This window comes from Aquarana catesbeiana, linkage group LG03 (assembly GCF_042186555.1).
Source record: "Aquarana catesbeiana isolate 2022-GZ linkage group LG03, ASM4218655v1, whole genome shotgun sequence".
NCBI lineage: Eukaryota > Metazoa > Chordata > Amphibia > Anura > Ranidae > Aquarana > Aquarana catesbeiana.
Window position 1 is genome coordinate 644,901,082 of NC_133326.1, and position 18,979 is coordinate 644,920,060.

Below are 18,979 nucleotides of genomic sequence, written 5' to 3' on the forward strand. Positions count from 1 at the left end.
AGCAACCGCAATCCCATCTCTATTTCGCCATAGATCAGGGACGGAAGCAAGCGCCACCTCCTGGAAACTGATAAGAATAGATACTACACTTGATCTTCGCCAAAAGGCCGAGAAGCAATTAGCAATAATCACGCCTCAGTTGAACCTCATTGGCTATGATACTGCCACTGCGCAAAGCTAACCAAATCAGTGCCTGCCAACATCTGCCCTTCCTTGGAGGAGAAATTGACATTGAGGAGAGACACATAAGTGTCATCCAGTGGGCCGCTGAGCATTCTGGGACTTGGCATGTTAATGAGACAGGGACGATGCCTAAGTGGGCATTGTTTACCCACTGAATAGTGTTAGCATTTGAAAGAACTAAGGAGAATCTAAAGGGACAGGGCCCTAGATGTCAGATGCGTTTCTCCCACAGCAGTCCTGAAAGGCCACTGGGAGCGTATGTGTTTGAACAGCTATGCTGCTGAGAAAAGACCAAGGTGGAAGGATTTGGGGCCTTTGTTGAAAGTTCGCTAGATAACATGCCTGAACTGGAGCCCAGGTAAGCTGCCATAGACAAGGGTTGTTGGGAAACAGTTGGTCAAGCAATCACCTTCAGCCACCTTTATTTCTGGCAGATTCCAGGAGCCTAGAAAGGGGGAAGTTAGGGCATTTCATCTCTCTGAGCCAGTGAGCATTCCCGGCAGATGTGCATAAAGACTGCCCTATTGGCAGCTCAAAGGCCTCATAGGTAAGTGAAAGGCACCGCCCGAACAGGGACTTGAACCCTGGACCCTCAGATTAAAAGTCTGATGCTCTACCGACTGAGCTATCCGGGCTCTCAAAGCTCCTCCTCCATAGCGGTCCAAGCTGCTTGAATCTTGACATGTATGGTGGAAAAAGACCATTCAGCCAAGGGGACCGGGTGCCTGAAAGCACAAGTATTTGGCTTGCCCAGGCTGGCCAATCGTCCTCTCCCGTTTAATTTTCTAGGACAGGTTGAAGATAAAAGGGAGAATCTAACCTGCAACCATGCAGATAGGGTCCAGTCCGGTACAGGTGGAGAACGCCTAAAGTTTCTGCCTTAGTTTTACCTACAGTTCAATGCTCTTTGACCGGAAACAAGGGCCTTGCAAAAAGACACCGCCCGAAAGGCTTCCTTAACCCTGGACCAACACGCTTCCAGTATTCTTAATCAGTGACTGGGTTACAAATAAAGACAGTTCACCTTGAGCCTCATGTTGCCAGGTCCAGCAGAAGAAACCCAGGCAAAAAAACGAGGTAGAGTCCACTCTGGATTACAGGCAAATGAAGAACGAGCGGCGCGTGCCAATCACTGATTGTTCTACCCAGGCTGCGTGATGACACAAAAGCTCTCTATGGTGTCAATGGGCCCGTGACTCACTTTCTCAACTCTAATGCATCTCAGTCTGCATGTAAGAAGCCGTCACTTATCTGCTGTTGAAAACACATTGCTCAGTCTCCTCAGAGACTCTCAAAAATTGCCAGTGCTGACTGTATTTCAAGTCATCGTGGCGGGGTATTGGGAAAAGTTTTCAATTAGCAATAATCACGCCTCAGTTGAACCTCATTGGCTATGATACTGCCACTGCGCAAAGCTAACCAAATCAGTGCCTGCCAACATCTGCCCTTCCTTGGAGGAGAAATTGACATTGAGGAGAGACACATAAGTGTCATCCAGTGGGCCGCTGAGCATTCTGGGACTTGGCATGTTAATGAGACAGGGACGATGCCTAAGTGGGCATTGTTTACCCACTGAATAGTGTTAGCATTTGAAAGAACTAAGGAGAATCTAAAGGGACAGGGCCCTAGATGTCAGATGCGTTTCTCCCACAGCAGTCCTGAAAGGCCACTGGGAGCGTATGTGTTTGAACAGCTATGCTGCTGAGAAAAGACCAAGGTGGAAGGATTTGGGGCCTTTGTTGAAAGTTCGCTAGATAACATGCCTGAACTGGAGCCCAGGTAAGCTGCCATAGACAAGGGTTGTTGGGAAACAGTTGGTCAAGCAATCACCTTCAGCCACCTTTATTTCTGGCAGATTCCAGGAGCCTAGAAAGGGGGAAGTTAGGGCATTTCATCTCTCTGAGCCAGTGAGCATTCCCGGCAGATGTGCATAAAGACTGCCCTATTGGCAGCTCAAAGGCCTCATAGGTAAGTGAAAGGCACTGCCCGAACAGGGACTTGAACCCTGGACCCTCAGATTAAAAGTCTGATGCTCTACCGACTGAGCTATCCGGGCTCTCAAAGCTCCTCCTCCATAGCGGTCCAAGCTGCTTGAATCTTGACATGTATGGTGGAAAAAGACCATTCAGCCAAGGGGACCGGGTGCCTGAAAGCACAAGTATTTGGCTTGCCCAGGCTGGCCAATCGTCCTCTCCCGTTTAATTTTCTAGGACAGGTTGAAGATAAAAGGGAGAATCTAACCTGCAACCATGCAGATAGGGTCCAGTCCGGTACAGGTGGAGAACGCCTAAAGTTTCTGCCTTAGTTTTACCTACAGTTCAATGCTCTTTGACCGGAAACAAGGGCCTTGCAAAAAGACACCGCCCGAAAGGCTTCCTTAACCCTGGACCAACACGCTTCCAGTATTCTTAATCAGTGACTGGGTTACAAATAAAGACAGTTCACCTTGAGCCTCATGTTGCCAGGTCCAGCAGAAGAAACCCAGGCAAAAAAACGAGGTAGAGTCCACTCTGGATTACAGGCAAGTGAAGAACGAGCGGCGCGTGCCAATCACTGATTGTTCTACCCAGGCTGCGTGATGACACAAAAGCTCTCTATGGTGTCAATGGGCCCGTGACTCACTTTCTCAACTCTAACGCATCTCAGTCTGCATGTAAGAAGCCGTCACTTATCTGCTGTTGAAAACACATTGCTCAGTCTCCTCAGAGACTCTCAAAAATTGCCAGTGCTGACTGTATTTCAAGTCATCGTGGCGGGGTATTGGGAAAAGTTTTCAATTAGCAATAATCACGCCTCAGTTGAACCTCATTGGCTATGATACTGCCACTGCGCAAAGCTAACCGAATCAGTGCCTGCCAACATCTGCCCTTCCTTGGAGGAGAAATTGACATTGAGGAGAGACACATAAGTGTCATCCAGTGGGCCGCTGAGCATTCTGGGACTTGGCATGTTAATGAGACAGGGACGATGCCTAAGTGGGCATTGTTTACCCACTGAATAGTGTTAGCATTTGAAAGAACTAAGGAGAATCTAAAGGGACAGGGCCCTAGATGTCAGATGCGTTTCTCCCACAGCAGTCCTGAAAGGCCACTGGGAGCGTATGTGTTTGAACAGCTATGCTGCTGAGAAAAGACCAAGGTGGAAGGATTTGGGGCCTTTGTTGAAAGTTCGCTAGATAACATGCCTGAACTGGAGCCCAGGTAAGCTGCCATAGACAAGGGTTGTTGGGAAACAGTTGGTCAAGCAATCACCTTCAGCCACCTTTATTTCTGGCAGATTCCAGGAGCCTAGAAAGGGGGAAGTTAGGGCATTTCATCTCTCTGAGCCAGTGAGCATTCCCGGCAGATGTGCATAAAGACTGCCCTATTGGCAGCTCAAAGGCCTCATAGGTAAGTGAAAGGCACCGCCCAAACAGGGACTTGAACCCTGGACCCTCAGATTAAAAGTCTGATGCTCTACCGACTGAGCTATCCGGGCTCTCGAAGCTCCTCCTCCATAGCGGTCCAAGCTGCTTGAATCTTGACATGTATGGTGGAAAAAGACCATTCAGCCAAGGGGACCGGGTGCCTGAAAGCACAAGTATTTGGCTTGCCCAGGCTGGCCAATCGTCCTCTCCCGTTTAATTTTCTAGGACAGGTTGAAGATAAAAGGGAGAATCTAACCTGCAACCATGCAGATAGGGTCCAGTCCGGTACAGGTGGAGAACGCCTAAAGTTTCTGCCTTAGTTTTACCTACAGTTCAATGCTCTTTGACCGGAAACAAGGGCCTTGCAAAAAGACACCGCCCGAAAGGCTTCCTTAACCCTGGACCAACACGCTTCCAGTATTCTTAATCAGTGACTGGGTTACAAATAAAGACAGTTCACCTTGAGCCTCATGTTGCCAGGTCCAGCAGAAGAAACCCAGGCAAAAAAACGAGGTAGAGTCCACTCTGGATTACAGGCAAGTGAAGAACGAGCGGCGCGTGCCAATCACTGATTGTTCTACCCAGGCTGCGTGATGACACAAAAGCTCTCTATGGTGTCAATGGGCCCGTGACTCACTTTCTCAACTCTAACGCATCTCAGTCTGCATGTAAGAAGCCGTCACTTATCTGCTGTTGAAAACACATTGCTCAGTCTCCTCAGAGACTCTCAAAAATTGCCAGTGCTGACTGTATTTCAAGTCATCGTGGCGGGGTATTGGGAAAAGTTTTCAATTAGCAATAATCACGCCTCAGTTGAACCTCATTGGCTATGATACTGCCACTGCGCAAAGCTAACCAAATCAGTGCCTGCCAACATCTGCCCTTCCTTGGAGGAGAAATTGACATTGAGGAGAGACACATAAGTGTCATCCAGTGGGCCGCTGAGCATTCTGGGACTTGGCATGTTAATGAGACAGGGACGATGCCTAAGTGGGCATTGTTTACCCACTGAATAGTGTTAGCATTTGAAAGAACTAAGGAGAATCTAAAGGGACAGGGCCCTAGATGTCAGATGCGTTTCTCCCACAGCAGTCCTGAAAGGCCACTGGGAGCGTATGTGTTTGAACAGCTATGCTGCTGAGAAAAGACCAAGGTGGAAGGATTTGGGGCCTTTGTTGAAAGTTCGCTAGATAACATGCCTGAACTGGAGCCCAGGTAAGCTGCCATAGACAAGGGTTGTTGGGAAACAGTTGGTCAAGCAATCACCTTCAGCCACCTTTATTTCTGGCAGATTCCAGGAAAGGGGGAAGTTAGGACATTTCATCTCTCTGAGCCAGTGAGCATTCCCGGCAGATGTGCATAAAGACTGCCCTATTGGCAGCTCAAAGGCCTCATAGGTAAGTGAAAGGCACCGCCTGAACAGGGACTTGAACCCTGGACCCTCAGATTAAAAGTCTGATGCTCTACCGACTGAGCTATCCGGGCTCTCAAAGCTCCTCCTCCATAGCGGTCCAAGCTGCTTGAATCTTGACATGTATGGTGGAAAAAGACCATTCAGCCAAGGGGACCGGGTGCCTGAAAGCACAAGTATTTGGCTTGCCCAGGCTGGCCAATCGTCCTCTCCCGTTTAATTTTCTAGGACAGGTTGAAGATAAAAGGGAGAATCTAACCTGCAACCATGCAGATAGGGTCCAGTCCGGTACAGGTGGAGAACGCCTAAAGTTTCTGCCTTAGTTTTACCTACAGTTCAATGCTCTTTGACCGGAAACAAGGGCCTTGCAAAAAGACACCGCCCGAAAGGCTTCCTTAACCCTGGACCAACACGCTTCCAGTATTCTTAATCAGTGACTGGGTTACAAATAAAGACAGTTCACCTTGAGCCTCATGTTGCCAGGTCCAGCAGAAGAAACCCAGGCAAAAAAACGAGGTAGAGTCCACTCTGGATTACAGGCAAATGAAGAACGAGCGGCGCGTGCCAATCACTGATTGTTCTACCCAGGCTGCGTGATGACACAAAAGCTCTCTATGGTGTCAATGGGCCCGTGACTCACTTTCTCAACTCTAACGCATCTCAGTCTGCATGTAAGAAGCCGTCACTTATCTGCTGTTGAAAACACATTGCTCAGTCTCCTCAGAGACTCTCAAAAATTGCCAGTGCTGACTGTATTTCAAGTCATCGTGGCGGGGTATTGGGAAAAGTTTTCAATTAGCAATAATCACGCCTCAGTTGAACCTCATTGGCTATGATACTGCCACTGCGCAAAGCTAACCAAATCAGTGCCTGCCAACATCTGCCCTTCCTTGGAGGAGAAATTGACATTGAGGAGAGACACATAAGTGTCATCCAGTGGGCCGCTGAGCATTCTGGGACTTGGCATGTTAATGAGACAGGGACGATGCCTAAGTGGGCATTGTTTACCCACTGAATAGTGTTAGCATTTGAAAGAACTAAGGAGAATCTAAAGGGACAGGGCCCTAGATGTCAGATGCGTTTCTCCCACAGCAGTCCTGAAAGGCCACTGGGAGCGTATGTGTTTGAACAGCTATGCTGCTGAGAAAAGACCAAGGTGGAAGGATTTGGGGCCTTTGTTGAAAGTTCGCTAGATAACATGCCTGAACTGGAGCCCAGGTAAGCTGCCATAGACAAGGGTTGTTGGGAAACAGTTGGTCAAGCAATCACCTTCAGCCACCTTTATTTCTGGCAGATTCCAGGAGCCTAGAAAGGGGGAAGTTAGGGCATTTCATCTCTCTGAGCCAGTGAGCATTCCCGGCAGATGTGCATAAAGACTGCCCTATTGGCAGCTCAAAGGCCTCATAGGTAAGTGAAAGGCACCGCCCGAACAGGGACTTGAACCCTGGACCCTCAGATTAAAAGTCTGATGCTCTACCGACTGAGCTATCCGGGCTCTCAAAGCTCCTCCTCCATAGCGGTCCAAGCTGCTTGAATCTTGACATGTATGGTGGAAAAAGACCATTCAGCCAAGGGGACCGGGTGCCTGAAAGCACAAGTATTTGGCTTGCCCAGGCTGGCCAATCGTCCTCTCCCGTTTAATTTTCTAGGACAGGTTGAAGATAAAAGGGAGAATCTAACCTGCAACCATGCAGATAGGGTCCAGTCCGGTACAGGTGGAGAACGCCTAAAGTTTCTGCCTTAGTTTTACCTACAGTTCAATGCTCTTTGACCGGAAACAAGGGCCTTGCAAAAAGACACCGCCCGAAAGGCTTCCTTAACCCTGGACCAACACGCTTCCAGTATTCTTAATCAGTGACTGGGTTACAAATAAAGACAGTTCACCTTGAGCCTCATGTTGCCAGGTCCAGCAGAAGAAACCCAGGCAAAAAAACGAGGTAGAGTCCACTCTGGATTACAGGCAAGTGAAGAACGAGCGGCGCGTGCCAATCACTGATTGTTCTACCCAGGCTGCGTGATGACACAAAAGCTCTCTATGGTGTCAATGGGCCCGTGACTCACTTTCTCAACTCTAACGCATCTCAGTCTGCATGTAAGAAGCCGTCACTTATCTGCTGTTGAAAACACATTGCTCAGTCTCCTCAGAGACTCTCAAAAATTGCCAGTGCTGACTGTATTTCAAGTCATCGTGGCGGGGTATTGGGAAAAGTTTTCAATTAGCAATAATCACTCTATCGAAAAGCCAGTGGCGTGCAAAACACACCTCAAAAACTTCCACCCGGTGCCAAAAAAAAAGTGCCCACACATAGAGAGTGAAACACAAAAACGTGCAACGGGTGTACAGAGTCCTCCACTAGGGAAGGACCTTACCCTGATCCCCCGGGGCGTTAGGCTCCAGACAGGGACTGAGGTACTCAGACAAAGGGTCCATCCGGCCGAAACCAGGCGGACCCCCACAACTGGAAGGACTGCCGAAGCAGACCAACCCAAGTACAGTGGGGCTCTCCCGAAGAGAGACCCCTCAAAGGAGAGGGCGAACCAAGCCAAAAGGCCTATGTCCACCCCCTCCCAAGACTTTCAGAGTAGGCCCGAGGACCCACACCCTACTCGCCACACAGTGACAAAACGTGTATACAAAGACAACCAAAAAAAAGACAAAAAGGTGACAAACAGGGGTAAAAGAAAGAGTGGGGAAGATAGTGAGATGGGAGAGTGAAAGTGGCCATTGTGCTATACAATGGCCGGCCCTCCGGCCAGGCATAAAAATTTCCCCTGGTCCTGGCCAAAAGGCCCGGCCCAAGAGGCAGGTGCGAAAAACGTGTGTTGTGGTGAAGTGACCATGGTGCCATAAAATCAAGTGCTTTCACACCGTGACTATACGGCACCCCTGAACTGCCACTTCAGGAGCACATTCACCACTGGCTTTTCGAAAAAGCCCTGACCACCCAGCCCAGACCACAGCAGACCCCACCACAGACAGGAAGGATATGGAGATCAGGAAGCCGGAAAGAGCCCTTTACCATCAGGCTCTGCCGTCGCTCCCATCACTCCTCCTAATTACATTCGGGAAGTACTTGCCACTCCCTCCCCCCCTTGCAAGGCAGGAGTAAGCGTTCTCTCCCAAATAACTGCCTGGAGCTAGATCCGCCCCAATCCAGGCCAGAAGGCCAGGGTCCCGACCCTCTGGTTCAGACCCCGTGGTTCTCCATCCCCATCAGAAGGCTTCCCTTTCGGCTACAAACCGCTCCAGGTCACCTTCACTCCAGCAGGTTTTGCATAGCAACCGCAATCCCATCTCTATTTCGCCATAGATCAGGGACGGAAGCAAGCGCCACCTCCTGGAAACTGATAAGAATAGATACTACACTTGATCTTCGCCAAAAGGCCGAGAAGCAATTAGCAATAATCACTCCTCAGTTGAACCTCATTGGCTATGATACTGCCACTGCGCAAAGCTAACCAAATCAGTGCCTGCCAACATCTGCCCTTCCTTGGAGGAGAAATTGACATTGAGGAGAGACACATAAGTGTCATCCAGTGGGCCGCTGAGCATTCTGGGACTTGGCATGTTAATGAGACAGGGACGATGCCTAAGTGGGCATTGTTTACCCACTGAATAGTGTTAGCATTTGAAAGAACTAAGGAGAATCTAAAGGGACAGGGCCCTAGATGTCAGATGCGTTTCTCCCACAGCAGTCCTGAAAGGCCACTGGGAGCGTATGTGTTTGAACAGCTATGCTGCTGAGAAAAGACCAAGGTGGAAGGATTTGGGGCCTTTGTTGAAAGTTCGCTAGATAACATGCCTGAACTGGAGCCCAGGTAAGCTGCCATAGACAAGGGTTGTTGGGAAACAGTTGGTCAAGCAATCACCTTCAGCCACCTTTATTTCTGGCAGATTCCAGGAGCCTAGAAAGGGGGAAGTTAGGGCATTTCATCTCTCTGAGCCAGTGAGCATTCCCGGCAGATGTGCATAAAGACTGCCCTATTGGCAGCTCAAAGGCCTCATAGGTAAGTGAAAGGCACCGCCCGAACAGGGACTTGAACCCTGGACCCTCAGATTAAAAGTCTGATGCTCTACCGACTGAGCTATCCGGGCTCTCAAAGCTCCTCCTCCATAGCGGTCCAAGCTGCTTGAATCTTGACATGTATGGTGGAAAAAGACCATTCAGCCAAGGGGACCGGGTGCCTGAAAGCACAAGTATTTGGCTTGCCCAGGCTGGCCAATCGTCCTCTCCCGTTTAATTTTCTAGGACAGGTTGAAGATAAAAGGGAGAATCTAACCTGCAACCATGCAGATAGGGTCCAGTCCGGTACAGGTGGAGAACGCCTAAAGTTTCTGCCTTAGTTTTACCTACAGTTCAATGCTCTTTGACCGGAAACAAGGGCCTTGCAAAAAGACACCGCCCGAAAGGCTTCCTTAACCCTGGACCAACACGCTTCCAGTATTCTTAATCAGTGACTGGGTTACAAATAAAGACAGTTCACCTTGAGCCTCATGTTGCCAGGTCCAGCAGAAGAAACCCAGGCAAAAAAACGAGGTAGAGTCCACTCTGGATTACAGGCAAGTGAAGAACGAGCGGCGCGTGCCAATCACTGATTGTTCTACCCAGGCTGCGTGATGACACAAAAGCTCTCTATGGTGTCAATGGGCCCGTGACTCACTTTCTCAACTCTAACGCATCTCAGTCTGCATGTAAGAAGCCGTCACTTATCTGCTGTTGAAAACACATTGCTCAGTCTCCTCAGAGACTCTCAAAAATTGCCAGTGCTGACTGTATTTCAAGTCATCGTGGCGGGGTATTGGGAAAAGTTTTCAATTAGCAATAATCACGCCTCAGTTGAACCTCATTGGCTATGATACTGCCACTGCGCAAAGCTAACCGAATCAGTGCCTGCCAACATCTGCCCTTCCTTGGAGGAGAAATTGACATTGAGGAGAGACACATAAGTGTCATCCAGTGGGCCGCTGAGCATTCTGGGACTTGGCATGTTAATGAGACAGGGACGATGCCTAAGTGGGCATTGTTTACCCACTGAATAGTGTTAGCATTTGAAAGAACTAAGGAGAATCTAAAGGGACAGGGCCCTAGATGTCAGATGCGTTTCTCCCACAGCAGTCCTGAAAGGCCACTGGGAGCGTATGTGTTTGAACAGCTATGCTGCTGAGAAAAGACCAAGGTGGAAGGATTTGGGGCCTTTGTTGAAAGTTCGCTAGATAACATGCCTGAACTGGAGCCCAGGTAAGCTGCCATAGACAAGGGTTGTTGGGAAACAGTTGGTCAAGCAATCACCTTCAGCCACCTTTATTTCTGGCAGATTCCAGGAGCCTAGAAAGGGGGAAGTTAGGGCATTTCATCTCTCTGAGCCAGTGAGCATTCCCGGCAGATGTGCATAAAGACTGCCCTATTGGCAGCTCAAAGGCCTCATAGGTAAGTGAAAGGCACCGCCCGAACAGGGACTTGAACCCTGGACCCTCAGATTAAAAGTCTGATGCTCTACCGACTGAGCTATCCGGGCTCTCAAAGCTCCTCCTCCATAGCGGTCCAAGCTGCTTGAATCTTGACATGTATGGTGGAAAAAGACCATTCAGCCAAGGGGACCGGGTGCCTGAAAGCACAAGTATTTGGCTTGCCCAGGCTGGCCAATCGTCCTCTCCCGTTTAATTTTCTAGGACAGGTTGAAGATAAAAGGGAGAATCTAACCTGCAACCATGCAGATAGGGTCCAGTCCGGTACAGGTGGAGAACGCCTAAAGTTTCTGCCTTAGTTTTACCTACAGTTCAATGCTCTTTGACCGGAAACAAGGGCCTTGCAAAAAGACACCGCCCGAAAGGCTTCCTTAACCCTGGACCAACACGCTTCCAGTATTCTTAATCAGTGACTGGGTTACAAATAAAGACAGTTCACCTTGAGCCTCATGTTGCCAGGTCCAGCAGAAGAAACCCAGGCAAAAAAACGAGGTAGAGTCCACTCTGGATTACAGGCAAGTGAAGAACGAGCGGCGCGTGCCAATCACTGATTGTTCTACCCAGGCTGCGTGATGACACAAAAGCTCTCTATGGTGTCAATGGGCCCGTGACTCACTTTCTCAACTCTAACGCATCTCAGTCTGCATGTAAGAAGCCGTCACTTATCTGCTGTTGAAAACACATTGCTCAGTCTCCTCAGAGACTCTCAAAAATTGCCAGTGCTGACTGTATTTCAAGTCATCGTGGCGGGGTATTGGGAAAAGTTTTCAATTAGCAATAATCACGCCTCAGTTGAACCTCATTGGCTATGATACTGCCACTGCGCAAAGCTAACCAAATCAGTGCCTGCCAACATCTGCCCTTCCTTGGAGGAGAAATTGACATTGAGGAGAGACACATAAGTGTCATCCAGTGGGCCGCTGAGCATTCTGGGACTTGGCATGTTAATGAGACAGGGACGATGCCTAAGTGGGCATTGTTTACCCACTGAATAGTGTTAGCATTTGAAAGAACTAAGGAGAATCTAAAGGGACAGGGCCCTAGATGTCAGATGCGTTTCTCCCACAGCAGTCCTGAAAGGCCACTGGGAGCGTATGTGTTTGAACAGCTATGCTGCTGAGAAAAGACCAAGGTGGAAGGATTTGGGGCCTTTGTTGAAAGTTCGCTAGATAACATGCCTGAACTGGAGCCCAGGTAAGCTGCCATAGACAAGGGTTGTTGGGAAACAGTTGGTCAAGCAATCACCTTCAGCCACCTTTATTTCTGGCAGATTCCAGGAGCCTAGAAAGGGGGAAGTTAGGACATTTCATCTCTCTGAGCCAGTGAGCATTCCCGGCAGATGTGCATAAAGACTGCCCTATTGGCAGCTCAAAGGCCTCATAGGTAAGTGAAAGGCACCGCCCGAACAGGGACTTGAACCCTGGACCCTCAGATTAAAAGTCTGATGCTCTACCGACTGAGCTATCCGGGCTCTCAAAGCTCCTCCTCCATAGCGGTCCAAGCTGCTTGAATCTTGACATGTATGGTGGAAAAAGACCATTCAGCCAAGGGGACCGGGTGCCTGAAAGCACAAGTATTTGGCTTGCCCAGGCTGGCCAATCGTCCTCTCCCGTTTAATTTTCTAGGACAGGTTGAAGATAAAAGGGAGAATCTAACCTGCAACCATGCAGATAGGGTCCAGTCCGGTACAGGTGGAGAACGCCTAAAGTTTCTGCCTTAGTTTTACCTACAGTTCAATGCTCTTTGACCGGAAACAAGGGCCTTGCAAAAAGACACCGCCCGAAAGGCTTCCTTAACCCTGGACCAACACGCTTCCAGTATTCTTAATCAGTGACTGGGTTACAAATAAAGACAGTTCACCTTGAGCCTCATGTTGCCAGGTCCAGCAGAAGAAACCCAGGCAAAAAAACGAGGTAGAGTCCACTCTGGATTACAGGCAAGTGAAGAACGAGCGGCGCGTGCCAATCACTGATTGTTCTACCCAGGCTGCGTGATGACACAAAAGCTCTCTATGGTGTCAATGGGCCCGTGACTCACTTTCTCAACTCTAACGCATCTCAGTCTGCATGTAAGAAGCCGTCACTTATCTGCTGTTGAAAACACATTGCTCAGTCTCCTCAGAGACTCTCAAAAATTGCCAGTGCTGACTGTATTTCAAGTCATCGTGGCGGGGTATTGGGAAAAGTTTTCAATTAGCAATAATCACGCCTCAGTTGAACCTCATTGGCTATGATACTGCCACTGCGCAAAGCTAACCAAATCAGTGCCTGCCAACATCTGCCCTTCCTTGGAGGAGAAATTGACATTGAGGAGAGACACATAAGTGTCATCCAGTGGGCCGCTGAGCATTCTGGGACTTGGCATGTTAATGAGACAGGGACGATGCCTAAGTGGGCATTGTTTACCCACTGAATAGTGTTAGCATTTGAAAGAACTAAGGAGAATGTAAAGGGACAGGGCCCTAGATGTCAGATGCGTTTCTCCCACAGCAGTCCTGAAAGGCCACTGGGAGCGTATGTGTTTGAACAGCTATGCTGCTGAGAAAAGACCAAGGTGGAAGGATTTGGGGCCTTTGTTGAAAGTTCGCTAGATAACATGCCTGAACTGGAGCCCAGGTAAGCTGCCATAGACAAGGGTTGTTGGGAAACAGTTGGTCAAGCAATCACCTTCAGCCACCTTTATTTCTGGCAGATTCCAGGAGCCTAGAAAGGGGGAAGTTAGGACATTTCATCTCTCTGAGCCAGTGAGCATTCCCGGCAGATGTGCATAAAGACTGCCCTATTGACAGCTCAAAGGCCTCATAGGTAAGTGAAAGGCACCGCCCGAACAGGGACTTGAACCCTGGACCCTCAGATTAAAAGTCTGATGCTCTACCGACTGAGCTATCCAGGCTCTCAAAGCTCCTCCTCCATAGCGGTCCAAGCTGCTTGAATCTTGACATGTATGGTGGAAAAAGACCATTCAGCCAAGGGAACCGGGTGCCTGAAAGCACAAGTATTTGGCTTGCCCAGGCTGGCCAATCGTCCTCTCCCGTTTAATTTTCTAGGACAGGTTGAAGATAAAAGGGAGAATCTAACCTGCAACCATGCAGATAGGGTCCAGTCCGGTACAGGTGGAGAACGCCTAAAGTTTCTGCCTTAGTTTTACCTACAGTTCAATGCTCTTTGACCGGAAACAAGGGCCTTGCAAAAAGACACCGCCCGAAAGGCTTCCTTAACCCTGGACCAACACGCTTCCAGTATTCTTAATCAGTGACTGGGTTACAAATAAAGACAGTTCACCTTGAGCCTCATGTTGCCAGGTCCAGCAGAAGAAACCCAGGCAAAAAAACGAGGTAGAGTCCACTCTGGATTACAGGCAAGTGAAGAACGAGCGGCGCGTGCCAATCACTGATTGTTCTACCCAGGCTGCGTGATGACACAAAAGCTCTCTATGGTGTCAATGGGCCCGTGACTCACTTTCTCAACTCTAACGCATCTCAGTCTGCATGTAAGAAGCCGTCACTTATCTGCTGTTGAAAACACATTGCTCAGTCTCCTCAGAGACTCTCAAAAATTGCCAGTGCTGACTGTATTTCAAGTCATCGTGGCGGGGTATTGGGAAAAGTTTTCAATTAGCAATAATCACTCTATCGAAAAGCCAGTGGCGTGCAAAACACACCTCAAAAACTTCCACCCGGTGCCAAAAAAAAAGTGCCCACACATAGAGAGTGAAACACAAAAAAGTGCAACGGGTGTACAGAGTCCTCCACTAGGGAAGGACCTTACCCTGATCCCCCGGGGCGTTAGGCTCCAGACAGGGACTGAGGTACTCAGACAAAGGGTCCATCTGGCCGAAACCAGGTGGACCCCCACAACTGGAAGGTCTGCCGAAGCAGACCGACCCAAGTACAGTGGGGCTCCCCCGAAGGGAGACCCCTCAAAGGAGAGGGCGAACCAAGCCAAAAGGCCTATGTCCACCCCCTCCCAAGACTTTCAGAGTAGGCCCGAGGACCCACACCCTACTCGCCACACAGTGACAAAACGTGTATACAAAGACAACCAAAAAAGACAAAAAGGTGACAAACAGGGGTAAAAGAAAGAGTGGGGAAGATAGTGAGATGGGAGAGTGAAAGTGGCCATTGTGCTATCCAATGGCCGGCCCTCCGGCCAGGCATAAAAATTTCCCCTGGTCCTGGCCAAAAGGCCCGGCCCAAGAGGCAGGTGCGAAAAACGTGTGTTGTGGTGAAGTGACCATGGTGCCATAAAATCAAGTGCTTTCACACCGTGACTATACGGCACCCCTGAACTGCCACTTCAGGGGCACATTCACCACTGGCTTTTCGAAAAAGCCCTGACCCACAGCCCAGACTACAGCAGCCCCCACCCCAGGCAGAAAGGTATGGAGTTCTGGAAGCTTGGAGAGAGCCCTTGCCATCAGGCTTCACCGTCGTTCCGTACCTCCTACCTAATTACATTTGGGAAATACTGGCCGCTCCCCCGGTGGGAGCAAGGGGAGCCAGCGTTCTCTCCCAAATAACTGTCCAGAGCTAGAGCTGCCCCAATCCAGGCCAGAAGGCCAGGATCCCGACCCTCCGCCAAGACCGAATGGTTCTCCGTCCCCATCAGAAGGCTTCCCTTTCGGCTACAAACCGCTCCGGGTTACCTTCACTCCAGCAGGTTTTGCATAGCAACCGCAATCCCATCTCTATCTCGCCATAGATCAGGGACAGAAGCAAGCGTCACCTCCTGGAAACTGATAAGAACAGATACTAGATTCGATCTTAGCCAAAGGGCCGAGAAGCAATTAGCAATAATCACTCTATCGAAAAGCCAGTGGCGTGCAAAACACACCTCAAAAACTTCCACCCGGTGCCAAAAAAAAGTGCCCACACATAGAGAGTGAAACACAAAAACGTGCAACGGGTGTACAGAGTCCTCCACTAGGGAAGGACCTTACCCTGATCCCCCGGGGCGTTAGGCTCCGGACAGGGACTGAGGTACTCAGACAAAGGGTCCATCTGGCCGAAACCAGGCGGACCCCCACAACTGGAAGGACTGCCGAAGCAGACCAACCCAAGTACAGTGGGGCTCTCCCGAAGAGAGACCCCTCAAAGGAGAGGGCGAACCAAGCCAAAAGGCCTATGTCCACCCCCTCCCAAGACTTTCAGAGTAGGCCCGAGGACCCACACCCTACTCGCCACACAGTGACAAAACGTGTATACAAAGACAACCAAAAAAAGACAAAAAGGTGACAAACAGGGGTAAAAGAAAGAGTGGGGAAGATAGTGAGATGGGAGAGTGAAAGTGGCCATTGTGCTATCCAATGGCCGGCCCTCCGGCCAGGCATAAAAATTTCCCCTGGTCCTGGCCAAAAGGCACCGGATAATCACGCCTCAGTTGAACCTCATTGGCTATGATACTGCCACTGCGCAAAGCTAACCAAATCAGTGCCTGCCAACATCTGCCCTTCCTTGGAGGAGAAATTGACATTGAGGAGAGACACATAAGTGTCATCCAGTGGGCCGCTGAGCATTCTGGGACTTGGCATGTTAATGAGACAGGGACGATGCCTAAGTGGGCATTGTTTACCCACTGAATAGTGTTAGCATTTGAAAGAACTAAGGAGAATGTAAAGGGACAGGGCCCTAGATGTCAGATGCGTTTCTCCCACAGCAGTCCTGAAAGGCCACTGGGAGCGTATGTGTTTGAACAGCTATGCTGCTGAGAAAAGACCAAGGTGGAAGGATTTGGGGCCTTTGTTGAAAGTTCGCTAGATAACATGCCTGAACTGGAGCCCAGGTAAGCTGCCATAGACAAGGGTTGTTGGGAAACAGTTGGTCAAGCAATCACCTTCAGCCACCTTTATTTCTGGCAGATTCCAGGAGCCTAGAAAGGGGGAAGTTAGGACATTTCATCTCTCTGAGCCAGTGAGCATTCCCGGCAGATGTGCATAAAGACTGCCCTATTGGCAGCTCAAAGGCCTCATAGGTAAGTGAAAGGCACCGCCCGAACAGGGACTTGAACCCTGGACCCTCAGATTAAAAGTCTGATGCTCTACCGACTGAGCTATCCGGGCTCTCAAAGCTCCTTCTCCATAGCGGTCCAAGCTGCTTGAATCTTGACATGTATGGTGGAAAAAGACCATTCAGCCAAGGGGACCGGGTGCCTGAAAGCACAAGTATTTGGCTTGCCCAGGCTGGCCAATCGTCCTCTCCCGTTTAATTTTCTAGGACAGGTTGAAGATAAAAGGGAGAATCTAACCTGCAACCATGCAGATAGGGTCCAGTCCGGTACAGGTGGAGAACGCCTAAAGTTTCTGCCTTAGTTTTACCTACAGTTCAATGCTCTTTGACCGGAAACAAGGGCCTTGCAAAAAGACACCGCCCGAAAGGCTTCCTTAACCCTGGACCAACACGCTTCCAGTATTCTTAATCAGTGACTGGGTTACAAATAAAGACAGTTCACCTTGAGCCTCATGTTGCCAGGTCCAGCAGAAGAAACCCAGGCAAAAAAACGAGGTAGAGTCCACTCTGGATTACAGGCAAGTGAAGAACGAGCGGCGCGTGCCAATCACTGATTGTTCTACCCAGGCTGCGTGATGACACAAAAGCTCTCTATGGTGTCAATGGGCCCGTGACTCACTTTCTCAACTCTAACGCATCTCAGTCTGCATGTAAGAAGCCGTCACTTATCTGCTGTTGAAAACACATTGCTCAGTCTCCTCAGAGACTCTCAAAAATTGCCAGTGCTGACTGTATTTCAAGTCATCGTGGCGGGGTATTGGGAAAAGTTTTCAATTAGCAATAATCACGCCTCAGTTGAACCTCATTGGCTATGATACTGCCACTGCGCAAAGCTAACCAAATCAGTGCCTGCCAACATCTGCCCTTCCTTGGAGGAGAAATTGACATTGAGGAGAGACACATAAGTGTCATCCAGTGGGCCGCTGAGCATTCTGGGACTTGGCATGTTAATGAGACAGGGACGATGCCTAAGTGGGCATTGTTTACCCACTGAATAGTGTTAGCATTTGAAAGAACTAAGGAGAATGTAAAGGGACAGGGCCCTAGATGTCAGATGCGTTTCTCCCACAGCAGTCCTGAAAGGCCACTGGGAGCGTATGTGTTTGAACAGCTATGCTGCTGAGAAAAGACCAAGGTGGAAGGATTTGGGGCCTTTGTTGAAAGTTCGCTAGATAACATGCCTGAACTGGAGCCCAGGTAAGCTGCCATAGACAAGGGTTGTTGGGAAACAGTTGGTCAAGCAATCACCTTCAGCCACCTTTATTTCTGGCAGATTCCAGGAGCCTAGAAAGGGGGAAGTTAGGACATTTCATCTCTCTGAGCCAGTGAGCATTCCCGGCAGATGTGCATAAAGACTGCCCTATTGACAGCTCAAAGGCCTCATAGGTAAGTGAAAGGCACCGCCCAAACAGGGACTTGAACCCTGGACCCTCAGATTAAAAGTCTGATGCTCTACCGACTGAGCTATCCAGGCTCTCAAAGCTCCTCCTCCATAGCGGTCCAAGCTGCTTGAATCTTGACATGTATGGTGGAAAAAGACCATTCAGCCAAGGGAACCGGGTGCCTGAAAGCACAAGTATTTGGCTTGCCCAGGCTGGCCAATCGTCCTCTCCCGTTTAATTTTCTAGGACAGGTTGAAGATAAAAGGGAGAATCTAACCTGCAACCATGCAGATAGGGTCCAGTCCGGTACAGGTGGAGAACGCCTAAAGTTTCTGCCTTAGTTTTACCTACAGTTCAATGCTCTTTGACCGGAAACAAGGGCCTTGCAAAAAGACACCGCCCGAAAGGCTTCCTTAACCCTGGACCAACACGCTTCCAGTATTCTTAATCAGTGACTGGGTTACAAATAAAGACAGTTCACCTTGAGCCTCATGTTGCCAGGTCCAGCAGAAGAAACCCAGGCAAAAAAACGAGGTAGAGTCCACTCTGGATTACAGGCAAGTGAAGAACGAGCGGCGCGTGCCAATCACTGATTGTTCTACCCAGGCTGCGTGATGACACAAAAGCTCTCTATGGTGTCAATGGGCCCGTGACTCACTTTCTCAACTCTAACGCATCTCAGTCTGCATGTAAGAAGCCGTCACTTATCTGCTGTTGAAAACACATTGCTCAGTCTCCTCAGAGACTCTCAAAAATTGCCAGTGCTGACTGTATTTCAAGTCATCGTGGCGGGGTATTGGGAAAAGTTTTCAATTAGCAATATTCACGCCTCAGTTGAACCTCATTGGCTATGATACTGCCACTGCGCAAAGCTAACCAAATCAGTGCCTGCCAACATCTGCCCTTCCTTGGAGGAGAAATTGACATTGAGGAGAGACACATAAGTGTCATCCAGTGGGCCGCTGAGCATTCTGGGACTTGGCATGTTAATGAGACAGGGACGATGCCTAAGTGGGCATTGTTTACCCACTGAATAGTGTTAGCATTTGAAAGAACTAAGGAGAATCTAAAGGGACAGGGCCCTAGATGTCAGATGCGTTTCTCCCACAGCAGTCCTGAAAGGCCA

The 18,979-nt window shown here is 49.4% G+C and overlaps 16 non-coding genes and 6 pseudogenes across 16 annotated transcripts; all 22 read right to left on the reverse strand.

Moving 5' to 3' along the window:
• Positions 1-114: 114 nt before the first annotated feature.
• LOC141135351 (U4 spliceosomal RNA) lies at positions 115-179 on the reverse strand (annotated as a pseudogene).
• A 566-nt stretch (positions 180-745) lies between these two features.
• On the reverse strand, positions 746-818 carry TRNAK-UUU (transfer RNA lysine (anticodon UUU)). The gene has a single exon. It is a non-coding gene; the product is annotated as a tRNA-Lys (tRNA).
• Positions 819-1,459: 641 nt separating this feature from the next.
• LOC141135108 (U4 spliceosomal RNA) lies at positions 1,460-1,600 on the reverse strand. The gene has a single exon (XR_012243404.1). It is a non-coding gene; the product is annotated as a U4 spliceosomal RNA (small nuclear RNA).
• Positions 1,601-2,166: 566 nt separating this feature from the next.
• TRNAK-UUU (transfer RNA lysine (anticodon UUU)) lies at positions 2,167-2,239 on the reverse strand. The gene has a single exon. It is a non-coding gene; the product is annotated as a tRNA-Lys (tRNA).
• Positions 2,240-2,880: 641 nt separating this feature from the next.
• On the reverse strand, positions 2,881-3,021 carry LOC141135109 (U4 spliceosomal RNA). Its single transcript, XR_012243405.1, has one exon. It is a non-coding gene; the product is annotated as a U4 spliceosomal RNA (small nuclear RNA).
• Positions 3,022-4,301: 1,280 nt separating this feature from the next.
• Positions 4,302-4,442, reverse strand: LOC141135110 (U4 spliceosomal RNA). Its single transcript, XR_012243406.1, has one exon. It is a non-coding gene; the product is annotated as a U4 spliceosomal RNA (small nuclear RNA).
• A 1,273-nt stretch (positions 4,443-5,715) lies between these two features.
• On the reverse strand, positions 5,716-5,856 carry LOC141135111 (U4 spliceosomal RNA). Its single transcript, XR_012243407.1, has one exon. It is a non-coding gene; the product is annotated as a U4 spliceosomal RNA (small nuclear RNA).
• Positions 5,857-6,422: 566 nt separating this feature from the next.
• Positions 6,423-6,495, reverse strand: TRNAK-UUU (transfer RNA lysine (anticodon UUU)). The gene has a single exon. It is a non-coding gene; the product is annotated as a tRNA-Lys (tRNA).
• A 641-nt stretch (positions 6,496-7,136) lies between these two features.
• LOC141135606 (U4 spliceosomal RNA) lies at positions 7,137-7,258 on the reverse strand (annotated as a pseudogene).
• A 1,134-nt stretch (positions 7,259-8,392) lies between these two features.
• On the reverse strand, positions 8,393-8,457 carry LOC141135705 (U4 spliceosomal RNA; annotated as a pseudogene).
• Positions 8,458-9,023: 566 nt separating this feature from the next.
• Positions 9,024-9,096, reverse strand: TRNAK-UUU (transfer RNA lysine (anticodon UUU)). Its single transcript has one exon. It is a non-coding gene; the product is annotated as a tRNA-Lys (tRNA).
• Positions 9,097-9,737: 641 nt separating this feature from the next.
• LOC141135112 (U4 spliceosomal RNA) lies at positions 9,738-9,878 on the reverse strand. Its single transcript, XR_012243408.1, has one exon. It is a non-coding gene; the product is annotated as a U4 spliceosomal RNA (small nuclear RNA).
• A 566-nt stretch (positions 9,879-10,444) lies between these two features.
• TRNAK-UUU (transfer RNA lysine (anticodon UUU)) lies at positions 10,445-10,517 on the reverse strand. The gene has a single exon. It is a non-coding gene; the product is annotated as a tRNA-Lys (tRNA).
• A 641-nt stretch (positions 10,518-11,158) lies between these two features.
• Positions 11,159-11,299, reverse strand: LOC141135113 (U4 spliceosomal RNA). Its single transcript, XR_012243409.1, has one exon. It is a non-coding gene; the product is annotated as a U4 spliceosomal RNA (small nuclear RNA).
• A 566-nt stretch (positions 11,300-11,865) lies between these two features.
• TRNAK-UUU (transfer RNA lysine (anticodon UUU)) lies at positions 11,866-11,938 on the reverse strand. The gene has a single exon. It is a non-coding gene; the product is annotated as a tRNA-Lys (tRNA).
• A 641-nt stretch (positions 11,939-12,579) lies between these two features.
• Positions 12,580-12,720, reverse strand: LOC141135114 (U4 spliceosomal RNA). The gene has a single exon (XR_012243410.1). It is a non-coding gene; the product is annotated as a U4 spliceosomal RNA (small nuclear RNA).
• A 1,280-nt stretch (positions 12,721-14,000) lies between these two features.
• On the reverse strand, positions 14,001-14,122 carry LOC141135607 (U4 spliceosomal RNA; annotated as a pseudogene).
• A 998-nt stretch (positions 14,123-15,120) lies between these two features.
• Positions 15,121-15,253, reverse strand: LOC141136004 (U2 spliceosomal RNA; annotated as a pseudogene).
• Positions 15,254-15,829: 576 nt separating this feature from the next.
• LOC141135721 (U4 spliceosomal RNA) lies at positions 15,830-15,885 on the reverse strand (annotated as a pseudogene).
• Positions 15,886-16,451: 566 nt separating this feature from the next.
• TRNAK-UUU (transfer RNA lysine (anticodon UUU)) lies at positions 16,452-16,524 on the reverse strand. Its single transcript has one exon. It is a non-coding gene; the product is annotated as a tRNA-Lys (tRNA).
• Positions 16,525-17,165: 641 nt separating this feature from the next.
• On the reverse strand, positions 17,166-17,306 carry LOC141135116 (U4 spliceosomal RNA). Its single transcript, XR_012243411.1, has one exon. It is a non-coding gene; the product is annotated as a U4 spliceosomal RNA (small nuclear RNA).
• A 1,280-nt stretch (positions 17,307-18,586) lies between these two features.
• On the reverse strand, positions 18,587-18,727 carry LOC141135263 (U4 spliceosomal RNA). The gene has a single exon (XR_012243544.1). It is a non-coding gene; the product is annotated as a U4 spliceosomal RNA (small nuclear RNA).
• Positions 18,728-18,979: the final 252 nt, after the last annotated feature.